The sequence below is a fragment of the Gymnoscopelus braueri genome (genome assembly GCF_963280865.1).
Source record: "Gymnoscopelus braueri genome assembly, chromosome: 12".
NCBI lineage: Eukaryota > Metazoa > Chordata > Actinopteri > Myctophiformes > Myctophidae > Gymnoscopelus > Gymnoscopelus braueri.
Window position 1 is genome coordinate 47,058,772 of NC_137614.1, and position 12,174 is coordinate 47,070,945.

Here is a 12,174-nt window from a genome sequence, read left to right on the forward strand (position 1 = left end):
ATAAAATGCTGCCACTTGCCAGTTGACAGAAGGTGATGAAGGTGAAGAGCTACAGGTGGTGTCCTGGTACTGTTTGTATTGTCTATGGTGAATACATCCACCTTCTGGTTGCAATCTACTACATGGCCCTGTACTGATTCCAGCCGTTATTATGGTCTTCCTCACAGTCTGCTACAGAGTCAGGCCATACCAGTGGCGTAAAGTAACTAAGTACATTTACTCAAGTACTGTACTTAGTACAATTTTGAGGAACTTTTACTTTACTGGAGTATTTCCATCTATACTTTTACTTCTACTCCACTACATCTCAGAGGCAAATATTGTACTTTTACTCCACTACAATTATTTGAAAACTTTAGTTACTAGTTACTTTGCAGATATACATTATTACATTATAAAACATTAACCACTAACATTAACCACTTCCTATTTTATACCTAGGCTATTTGAAAATAGCCGATCTACAAGCTCACAGCGCGTCGCATCGCGACGCGCTGTGAGGTTGTAGATCGGCTATTTTCAAACATTTTAGTACTTTTACTTTTAGTACTTTAAGTACAATTTGATACCAATACTTTCGTACTTTTACTCAAGTACATTTTTTATTCCAGATTTTTACTTGTAACAGAGTCTACATTGCAGTATTGATAATTTTACTTAAGTAAAACATTTGAGTACTTTTTCCACCACTGGCAGAGGAGTCAGTAGATGCGGGAGGTGTGGAAAGGAAAGGCAGAATGCATTGGAAGGAAATGTGAGGAAGAACAAAGCACCAGCAAAGTGTATTAATTGTGAAGGAAACCATCGTGCAGGAGCAGCACTTTGCCCTAAAAGAATGAAGGAAACTAATGTGAATAAGATCAGGAAATGAAAGAGAATACAGTATGTCTTTTGCTGAAGCTGTGATGACACTGGATGGGAATGAAACGGTACAACATGAACCAGAGGAGTAACTGGATGATAGAGCTGAACCAAAACATCTACTGTGACAAAAAGCGATTCCTGGCGTAGCAATGGTCAAAAACTGTGCTGTGGAAATTCCACGAAAATCTGAGAGGAATAAAGATGGTGCTTGATGCATGCAGCCTATGAACTATCTCTCTATCCATGGGTTCCAAAGTTTGACCCTGCTGGCCATCACTGACGCAACTGATGTAGAAGACGGCTCATGGTAGGAACCTTGTTTGGTTGTTTTTCTTTGCTGCTGCTGCTTGTGTTGTATGCTGTGTGTGTAAACTACTGTATATGTGATTCAAGCTGTTGTACTAATTGCTGTCATGTTGGGACCCAATGACTGGGTGGCAATGTTCAGTGACTGTTTCTGGCTCTGGAATTGAATGCTGATGTGATGTGAATCTACAGTTTGTATGTTGTGTTGTGTTGTGTATATGCTGTAACTTCAATTATTCAATTATGTGTGAGTCTGCGATTCCCTTTTAAGTTCATGCTAGAGGTTTTGGGCTTTGATATAACAGCCATACATTTCAAATGTTCATTTGAAGACTGATGTGGATCTGCAGTATGTGTGTTGTGTTGTGGATCTCGTTGAAGGTTGTGAGTTGTGACTGGGTGCATATTATCGGTTCATACAGTATTATTGGCTTGGCAACAGCTCTGTCTAGGCCTTTTCCCTATAAGACCCGTTGGTACTCCCTCTCAGACGGCATCCAGCCATTGCAGATGTACTAGGGAGTAGGGACAGTACGTTGAATTAACGTACTCTACCACTCTAACATTTATACAAAGTGTAAATGTTAGAATGACAAAGCCACCAACACGATATGACTCAGACACATCGGTCGGATTGGTGGTGCGACGTAAGTGTGAGGGTCGCGTATAGCGGCCCGAACCTCTAGTTTAGTTAAATGGACACTCAGGATGTGAATGTGTACTTTGAAGAGCATGATATGGGATGACTGTACAGTACCCTCCACCCTGTGTCACACACACACACACACACACACACACACACACACACACACACACACACACACACACACACACACACACACACACACACACACACACACACACACACACAGCGTGACACCGATGTGACTTGAAGCCCCAGGGGCAGCCAGGGAGCATCTGGATGCTTTCCTCTCCCTCCCTGGGGGAAGCTGTGAGACACACAGAGGGCTGTCCCCATAACGGTGGTGACCATGGGCTCAGGACAGCAGTGCAGAGAGGGGACAGCACAGGATGAGGACGATGGTAACAGGACGTGACAGGTGACAGACAGGGAATAGAAGCGCCGGAAGAAGAGAGGCTCACACCTAACGGCACCGCAGAGATTTTTAACAGTGGTGGAAAGTAACATACATTTACTCAAGTGTTGTACTTAACCCATTAAGACCTGTGGCTGATTCTACAAAATGTCTTTTAAATCCAGAAATACAGTTTTCTGAAAAACTATTTTTCACGATTTGTCAAAAATAGCAGATCTACAAGCTCATAGCGCGGCACCGAGTGCCGCGCTATGAGCTTGTATATCTGCTATTTTTGAAAAGCCAAAGAAATCTAAAATGGCTTTTTTTAACGCACTTTTTCTTTTTTGTTATAATTTTGTAATTATCATTAGACTCAGAGCAATAACGTACATGTCTCCCAGACTCCCTCCCCAGTCAGAGTTCGGAGTTTGAATGTAGATGTAGATGTTAATTTGCATGCAGATGTGAGGGGACTTAATTTAAAGGTAGGGTGAGTGATTTGCAATTATTCAAATAATTGCAAAATAGGTCTATGTTCTGATTGTGCTCGTTAGAGTGTCCTGTCCATATAAGGAGTCACCAATGTCTCTCCAGGCCTTTATTAAACAGAAAATGCATTTTCAGTGCTCTCTCCTGATTGGCTTAACACATTGATTGCCAAGATATTAAACATAGTTTTCTATCCCCGTGCCGGCGTATAATTACCTCAATCCGATGATATTTGAAACGCCGTGGAACCGAAATTGTGTAAAAAAAACACACGGAAAAAGTTTCCTGTGAGTAGACGGAAGGATCTGTGTATCCATGGGAACGACAAGTTTCCAACCGCAATCCGCCATTTTGGAGCTTTGGTCCGCTGAAAACGGGTGGTTTTCAATGGAAAAAAAAGAAACTGAGTTACAGCCGTTTTTCTGAAAATCCCATCATTGGGGCGGATGGAAGTGACGTTTTTTGGAATTATGTCACATCCACATTTTTCTTCTCTGAGAGACGATCGATCATTCCAAAGCTGTGTTAGGTCGCCCCTTGTGGAATTTTCCCCAAAAAATGTAAAAACGAGTTAACTCGATCTAGGCAATCAAGCGATGGATTCTAAAAACGAGTTAACTCGATCTAGGCAATCAATGTGTTAAAATGTGTCACCTACCTGAAAATGTACTATATTCTGTTTACTAAAGAGCCGGAGAGACCCCTGTGACCGAACAAAAGCTCTGTAGCAATGATTACTATTAGAATATAGTACTTTAACCTTTTTAACAAAACCTACCTTTAACTGACTAAATGTTTTTGTGAATACTTAATTTTAAAAGAAGAAAACCTCTCTCTCACACTTATGCCAGTGAGCCAGTGATCGCCCTCCCCTGTGCCACGGTTTCCTACCCCCTGCATTAAAGCCAGCCTGGTAATAAAGCCATAGCTTTAGGGGACGTCATTGCTGAATGGTTAGTGAGCCTGCCTAGGACTCCCAGAGGTCCCAGGTGCGATTCCCGCTCTCAGCAATGTGTCAAAGTGTTGCTGAGCAAGACACCTAACCCCTAACTGCTCCCCCCCCCTCCCCCCATGTGCTCCTCTGTGGGCAGCACTCAGCTGGGTGAAGCTGAAAACAACAGTTCCCCCGTGGGAATAAAAACATCTTAATTATTAGCCAAAAGTGGAATTCCCCCCAAATAGTGTACTCTACTGTAATTATACTGTAGTGCAGATTTAGATTATTATTACAAAACATACATTAAACTCTTAAGCCCTATTTTGTACTACAAGCTCACAACGTGAGAAGCAAATTACGAAAAAAGGTTTCAGCAAAGATATATGGTATTGCTACTTTTACTTTAAAGGGATAGTTCACCCAAAGCAATACTTATTTTCTATCAATTATACACCCAATGAACCCTTGAATTCACGGAGATTTTTTAGTTTTTGTCTCATTCCTAAGCCAATAATTTGATGACCGGCGGAAAGATGCTAATGTCTCCAGTAGGAGACTCAAAGTTGACACTTTGTGTCTCCTACCAGCGCCGCCGCCGGTCATCAAATTATTGGCTTAGGAATGCGACAAAAACTAAAAAAATCTCCATGAATGCAAGTCTCCATGGGTTGTGTAGTCGATAGAAATAACGCCATTTTGGGGGTGAAGTATCCCTTTAAGTAAAACTAAATCAAAGTATTTCTTCCTCTTGGCAATGAGACACAGAGGGCTGTCCCCCCCCCCTGTTGGTGACCAGGACAGCACAGAGGACACAGAGGACACACACACACAGCATGGGGACAGAAACAGGACCTGACATGTGCCAGAGAGATAGACAGACGAGGCGCTCACACCTCACACCTCAGAGATTCCACTCGACTCCCCCATAATGTGCTGCTGTCAACGGTCTCAAAGGGCCATACAGGCCCCACATTTAGCAACGGAAGCAAAACAACTCAGCCTGTCCTTTTTAGTCCCTTAAGGACTTGAACCCTAGCGCAGTGGTTCTCAAACGTTCTTGGCGTTCTGCACCGCTTTCCCCACCGATTTCTGAACCCAAGCACCCCCTTTCACCCAACTACAACATTCTGCTTAGAAAACTGCAAGAGAAAACCATAGCTCAACAAGATTTTTGTACAGGATCTCCTCTCTGGTCAGTAAGAAGAATACATTGAGGACTCTTAACAGGAGCACTCATCCAAAGTCAATGCGACTATACATGCACCTCATGGTGTCATAGCACCACACAGGTCTTAGAAACAAGGCTCCAGACATCCCAAAACAAACTGGTAAGGCTACCGCTTGGCCTTACATCTACAACTCATCTAAACCCTGCTCACTTTGCTAGGGCAACTTGCAATATTGGGAATGGTCTACAAGATACATATCTACACCACAAAGACACCCATGTATGTACCACACCTGTCAAACTACTTCAAAAACGTCAATGAAGTCCACAATCACAACACCAGAGGTAGCTCCACTAATCACGTTCAACCCAGATTTGGCTCAAAAAGGGGTCAAATTCGCCCGTTATGCCACAAAAACGTGGAACGCCCTACCAACAGTCGTAAAGGAGTGTAAATCCCTACTCTCCTTCAAAACCGCTTACTTACACGTGGGTGCAATTCAAAACTGGCCCCTGTAAAAGTCAAAGCCTACCCCCCCCCCGAACTGTTTACTGTTCATATTTTACTGTTTATATGATGTTTTACATAGTACTGTCGATTTGTCTGTCATTAAATGTTTCGATGAATTGAGTACAAAGGACCCCAATGGAAACAAGCCATTAAAATCTTCCTAGCAGACCTTGTACTGAACCCTCTTAGCAGACCTTGTACTGAACCCTCTTAGCAGACCTTGTATTGAACTGTACTTTCCTGTGCTTTTTTTTTGTTGCAAACTGCTAATAAAGTATTCAATCAATTATTCAAGCTAGAATATCGTTGCTGTCGTCGGGCAGAAGTCTTGTGTTTTGTTATTTAAACCCCACAAGCTCTACAAGTTCACGACACGATGTGATGGTTGTGAGCTGGTACAAAGGCTATTTTGTTATATGAAAAAAATGACATTAAAAAAATATGTTTCTGTGGGTTTATGCCTAAATAATGAAAAGTATTAATAATTTTGTCACAAAAATAATAACTACTTTGGGTTATTTTTCCCATTTCCTGAAAAGTAACAGTTTTGGACATACAAGGTTTCCCCCCCGACAGTGACCATAAAGGAGTGACAGAGTTGCAATTAGTGGCTCCAGAGCATATTTTATTAACCGCAGTTACTAAAGCGTAACCACCATAACATTTCAGTAAATCCAGTTTTGCTGACGTTAATAGTAGCAGATTAATACATAAATGACTATATTGATAATAAATGAAACGGACCATGAAAAATGTGTATGTACAGGAGCAGCAACTAATATTATAGAACTGAATGGCTCAGCGAAATGCTCTCTCTCTCTCTCTCTCTCTCTCTCTCTCTCTCTCTCTCTCTCTCTCTCTCAGTCTGCAGTTATTGACCCTGACTCATACAGACAAACACACATATTGTACACACATGCGCACAAAAAACAACACATGCCATGCAGACACAATACACTGAAATACACACACACGCACCAACGTACACCAGCCCATCAAAATCTGTAAGGCATTGGTTGATGGAATATTTTATTTGACATTTTGTTTCCATTGTGGTCCATGTGCACATTCAGCATCTACACACAGGCAACAATACACCATACAAACGATAAAGTACATCCTACTGTATGTTAAAAGTGGCTAATGGGACAGCTGGTCAGCCGGCCACGTCACTCTGACTCAGACATAACCCGATACGCCCATAGATAGGCATGTCACTATGACTCAGACATAACCATAAACATATATAGGCATATGGTCATAATGGCCCTCATTTATCAATGCAGCGTAAAAAACAGCGTATTTTTTTTGCCTTAAATTCGGCCGAAGGCCAACGTCCAAGTGAGATTTATCAAAGGATCCAATACAGCCAACCCTAGCGTACATTAAGTCGGAGCTTTGATAAATCTGACGGCTGAAACCGAGCATCATTTAAATAACACGCCCTTAAATATTCACAAAACGCTCCGATTTTACGACATGAAGAACCGGAATACGTTAAAAAAAAAAGCATGGAGAAGAGTACTGCCCGCCTCACTGCCTGTCAAGTCACACACACACACACACACACACGCACACGCACACGCACACGCACTTACTTGCAAACCCAACTGTGTCTTTCGTGTATTCCGTTCCGTAATGGTACAATCTTCGTTAAGTAGGCTAGTAGCCTACATGAATGACAGATTATGACACCAATCACAGCGCCATCAATGGAATACTGTATACGTTTGTATATTAAATTATTTAACCCATACCGAGCAGAGTTACACTGAAATAAAGCAGTCATTCCCTGTGAGACTCGGGCGGGCTGCAGTGAGTCCCGTGCTGCCACGTTAATGAGAGATAGCCTGGAGAGCCACTCATAATCTGAACGTGTATGGAGTGATTGATGAATGATTGCATAATAAACATTAATGGATGAAGGCTGGTGTGTGTTCCATAGGACACGCACACTACTGTAATTTTGGAGAGCTCACTGTCCAAAAAATATTACAGCGGCGCGGCCGCCCCGACTCCCGAAAATGCTCTCGCATTAGCGCTCGTATATTTTGAAAATAGCCAATGCAGCCAGATCTGCAATCTGATCTGAATGACTGTTAAAACAGTTTGTTTAAATGAGTTTATAGAATGTTATATTTTCACAGGGATTATTTATTAGTGTGTTAGATATACATTTTGGAGTGGATACATGTGTCCAGATGCCTGTCAGATGGTCAGACAATGCTGCTCCGCAGCTCAAACTAGGATGGAACAAACGGGTGTAGCCAAAGTCAACAACTACCTGACGTGAGATCTGAGCGGGCCGTACGTTACACACATTGAGTGCCAGAATGTATTCATAATGTACTCACCCACTGCCAGCGTTTTTAATGTTTTTTTAATTCACCTGTTTCCTAGGCTGTGTGTTTTCCACTTCCTGTCGATTTGATCCAATGAAATCCAATGAAACTGGTCAGATGACCATTGATATCCAATGAAATCGACAGGAAGTGGAAAACACACAGCCTAGGAAACAGGTGAATAGAAAAAAATTGAATTATTTGTCCGTTTGTTTTTTAACATTGAAGTGAATGGATTTTTTTTTCCGGATCGCATTATCTCCTAATTCGTTGTGAATAACAAGTTAATTTACGAAAATAACACCAAAAGTTGAAATATGGAGATAAGAGGTTTCTGCCCGACAACAACAATATTTACTGTCCACCAGTGTCTCCTGTAGTGTTTGTGATTATCAGTTGCTGACAGGAAATCAACTTGGACCCAAGCTGTTCCGCCTAGCAACCGAATGCCAGTGACAGCATAGTAGAGCAAGTGGTTCTCAAACTTTTTCATTCCAAGGACCCCCAAATTAATATGTATTTGTCTGCGGACCCCCATCTGAAAATATATTGTGCCAGGGACCCCCAGAAGAGAAGATTTATGTAAAAAAAATGAAATAAAATAAATCCAGAATTATTCAAAATGTTTCAAACATTTAAAAACATTTTTTTTAAATAGCATATACAAGCTTGCTGTGAGCTTGTATATCTGCTATTTTTGAATAGCCAACATATACATGGATAAAGTGGTTAAACGGATTGTGATGCTGTATTGTACTGTAGAGGATGCACACAAAGCTAAGGATGGATGAAAGCTAATGGCCTGTCTGTCTGCCTGTCTGTCTGTCTGTCTGTCTGTCTGTCTGTCTGTCTGTCTGTCTGTCTGTCTGTCTGTCTGTCTGTCTGTCTGCCTGCCTGCCTGTCTGTCTGTCTGTCTGTCTGTCTGTCTGTTTGATGCTGTCTTTGTATGTTACTGACACTGCACTTTGCTGTAGATGGAGCCATGATGACTGACACAGTGGCCTGCTCTGTATTACTATACTTGTGAGGACATCAACATTTTAGGATGGCAATTTCATCCATTCAGTCCGGGAACGCATCTGTGTCACTTTAGATTTCTTTGGCTATTCAAAAAAATAACTGATATACAAGCTCGGCTACGAGCTTGTATATCTGCTATTTGAGAAAAATCGTGAAAATGTGTGCAAATCTTTGAATATACTTGTTTTTTTTAAGTGAACATTTGTAACTCAAATCTTTGCTTCTGGGGGTCCCTGGAACAAAACATTTTGAGATGGGGGTCCGCGGCCAAATATCTAAATCCTAACAGTATGTTGCTACTATCAGTGGTGCTCCAACTTTTTCATGTCAAGGACCTCCAAAATGATATTTTTATGAGCACGGACCCCCATCTCAAAATATGTTGTTCCAGGGACCCCCAGAAGCACAGATCGGAGTAAAAACTGTTCGCTTTAAAACTTATACTGTATATATATAATTATTCAAAGATTTGCACACATTTTCCACGATTTTTCTAAAAATTGCAGATATACAAGCTCATAGCGCTATGAGCTTATCTGCTATTTTTGAATAGCCAAATAAATCTTAAAATGACTCGTGTTCCTGGTCTTAATGGATTAATAATGCATTTTTTACCTTTTTTGAAATGTTTTTTTGCCCTTAAACTCTAAAGCAGAAATTTGCCGATCCACAAGCTCACAACAACGCGATGCGGTCTGAGCTTGTAGATTCGGCCATTTTCGGCATGCACAACAATCGAAAAACCTGAAAATATCACTCACTTTGATCTTGCCATATGTGTGTTCACTGGTTAGCTCATTCAAGGCCCATAAGGTAGCTGTTTGGCATTTCTTCTGAAAGAAATGACCTGATCTTTCTGGTCAGATTTCAAAGTGATCTAAGGTCCAGGATGTGGCAAACAAGTCCAGACTCTTAACTTAACTACATGAACCATAGCGTCCTTATTCTCAGGCGAACATTTGGCAAAAAATTGCATATCCACAAGTTCACAATGCGTCGCAATTTTCGACAAAGATATTTGGTGTAGAGGGAAAAGGGAGGGGGGCCTGTATAGACCCCTGGGGGACCTTGCCCCATTAAGGATTGATTGATTGATGTTGTGCAGAGAAAATGAAATCAATAATAAATACATTCATACAATTTCAACGTGCAAAACATCAAAGAACAACATGATGTAGTGAGAAAAGGAACCTGTTACAACTCAACTAATAGATGGCTTAGGTCCAGCTACTATTCAGACAGCTCTTTATGGAGGACTTGAAGTTAACAATGGAGATAATAGACTTAAGGCTTGAAGCCATTCTACATAACATGCTGCAGAGAATAAAAAACGAGTCCCATACAGCTTTTCAATCTGCTGTATAGGGTTTAAAGTGCTGCTGAGATACACTTGACCTCGTTGACACACTAACTTCTTTTGGAAGCCATGATGACACTTGTGTATACGCTTCAACTTGTTTGCGCAGGCTTCTCGTATACGGCCCTCCCATTAGGTCGTCTCATTCCCGACATACTCGACGTTTCCTGCTCTGACTGCAGCGGTAATGACATAATGACATTACGGGCTTGTCAGAGCCGTTGGACGCCACATAGGCAGTGGTGTAAAGTAACTAAGTACATTTACTTAAAAGGTCTACACCATGAAAATCACTTTTTTTCTTGTTTTTTTGTATTTTTTGGGGTCCCCAGTGTCTCTTATACCCCAAAAAATGTTTTTTTTTTAATTCAGTCATTCCTTCTCATTTCATGGATTTCCAGAATGGGCGTGTCTGAACAGGCGATCTCAGAATGGAAATGTTTATGATGTCATAAACATTAATGATGGCAAACCCAATGTTAAATGAAAAGTGCCCGAATTGCTCCGAAACTTAACCTAAGTGGGGGGTCTACGAACAAATACTTCGAGCTCGGATTTTGGCTCCGCCCCCCGGAAGTGGGTGAAACAGGCACCTCAAACACTTGGTGGAATTGTTCAAAAATGTTCAAAGTGTTTTTTTTTCAATTTTGTATTTTTCTTAGATGCTTCTTTTTATGCAGAATGTTTCCTTTTTTTCTTTTTTTTAAATATTTTTTTTAAATATTTCTTTTTATTAACAGACAGAATTGCTCAGTAGCCCCCCCCTGCACAAGAGGACGTTTTGGTATTGCAGCTGAAAGTGCTGTATAAGCCAGAGACAATTGACTTGGGATGAGTATATCTGAGTGATGATTTAGGCTCAAACCTTTTGAAAAAGGTTTGAGGGACATACACCATATGATATTAAATATCAAATATTTTTTTTAAATTCATGGTGTAGCTCCTTTAAGTACTGTACTTAAGTCCAATTTTGAGGTATTTGTACTTTACTTGAGTATTTGCAATTTTCAATACTTTTACTTCTACTAGTAACTTAAGTTACTAGTTACATTTCAGATATAAATTATTACATTATAAAACATACATTAAACACTTTAGCCCTATTTTATATAGGCTATTTGAAAATAGCCGATCGCATCGCGACGCGTTGTGAGCTTGTAGATCTGCTATTTTCAAACATTTTAGTACTTTTACTTTTGGTACATTAAGTACATTTCGGTGCCAATACTTTTGAACTTTTATTCAAGTAAATTTTTTATTCTGGACTTGTACGGAGGATTTCTATATTGCAGTATTGGTACTTTTACTTAAGTAAAGAATGTGTGTACTTTTTCCACCACTGCACATAGGGCTGGAGAGAGAGAGAGAGAGAGAGCTGCTGTGTGATTCATATTGCATGTGAAGTGACCTCTTGTCTTATAAAGCCACTCATTTTGGTCGAAGCCACACTCGTTCTATCTGTTCTAAACCTGTGTCCAGATTTGTTACTTAGGTCAGTGGTTCTCAACCTGTGGGTCGGGACCCCCAGGGGAGTCCCCAGAAGATTTTTTTTTGGGGGGGGGGGGGGTCCCCCAGATGGCAGTGAAGTGAAAATGTAAGGACTTTTAAGACCTTTTTAATACCTAAAAAAGAAAGAAAAGAAAAGTAGCCTAATCAACAAACTATACTATAAAAACTGTTCAAACATTGGCCAAATAATCTAAGGAAGAAATTGTGAAAATAGCTGATCTACAAGCTCACAACGCCTCGCAACGCCTATTTTCACAATATTTATCTGTGGAACCGACTCAGAGTCAAACTAAATTGAATGTCCCTCAGCGCCTACATTCCAGTGCTTATCAGGGTCCCCAGTTCAAATTAATGATTGTTTTGGGGGGTCCCCAGTTCAAATATGATTATTTTGGGGGGTCGCGGCCTGAAAAGGTTGAGAACCACTGACTTAGGTCAAAGTAGCAAATACCCACAATGTAGAAATACTCTGTCAAAAATAAAAAGTCCTGTATTAAAAATTTGAGTTAGATCCACAAAGTAAACTATTAACAAGCGTTTTGTACTATACAAGTGTATAGTGGAGTACAATATTTGCCTCTGAGAAGTAGTGGAGCAGAGCATTAGGTATCGGAAAAATTGAAAGGCACCT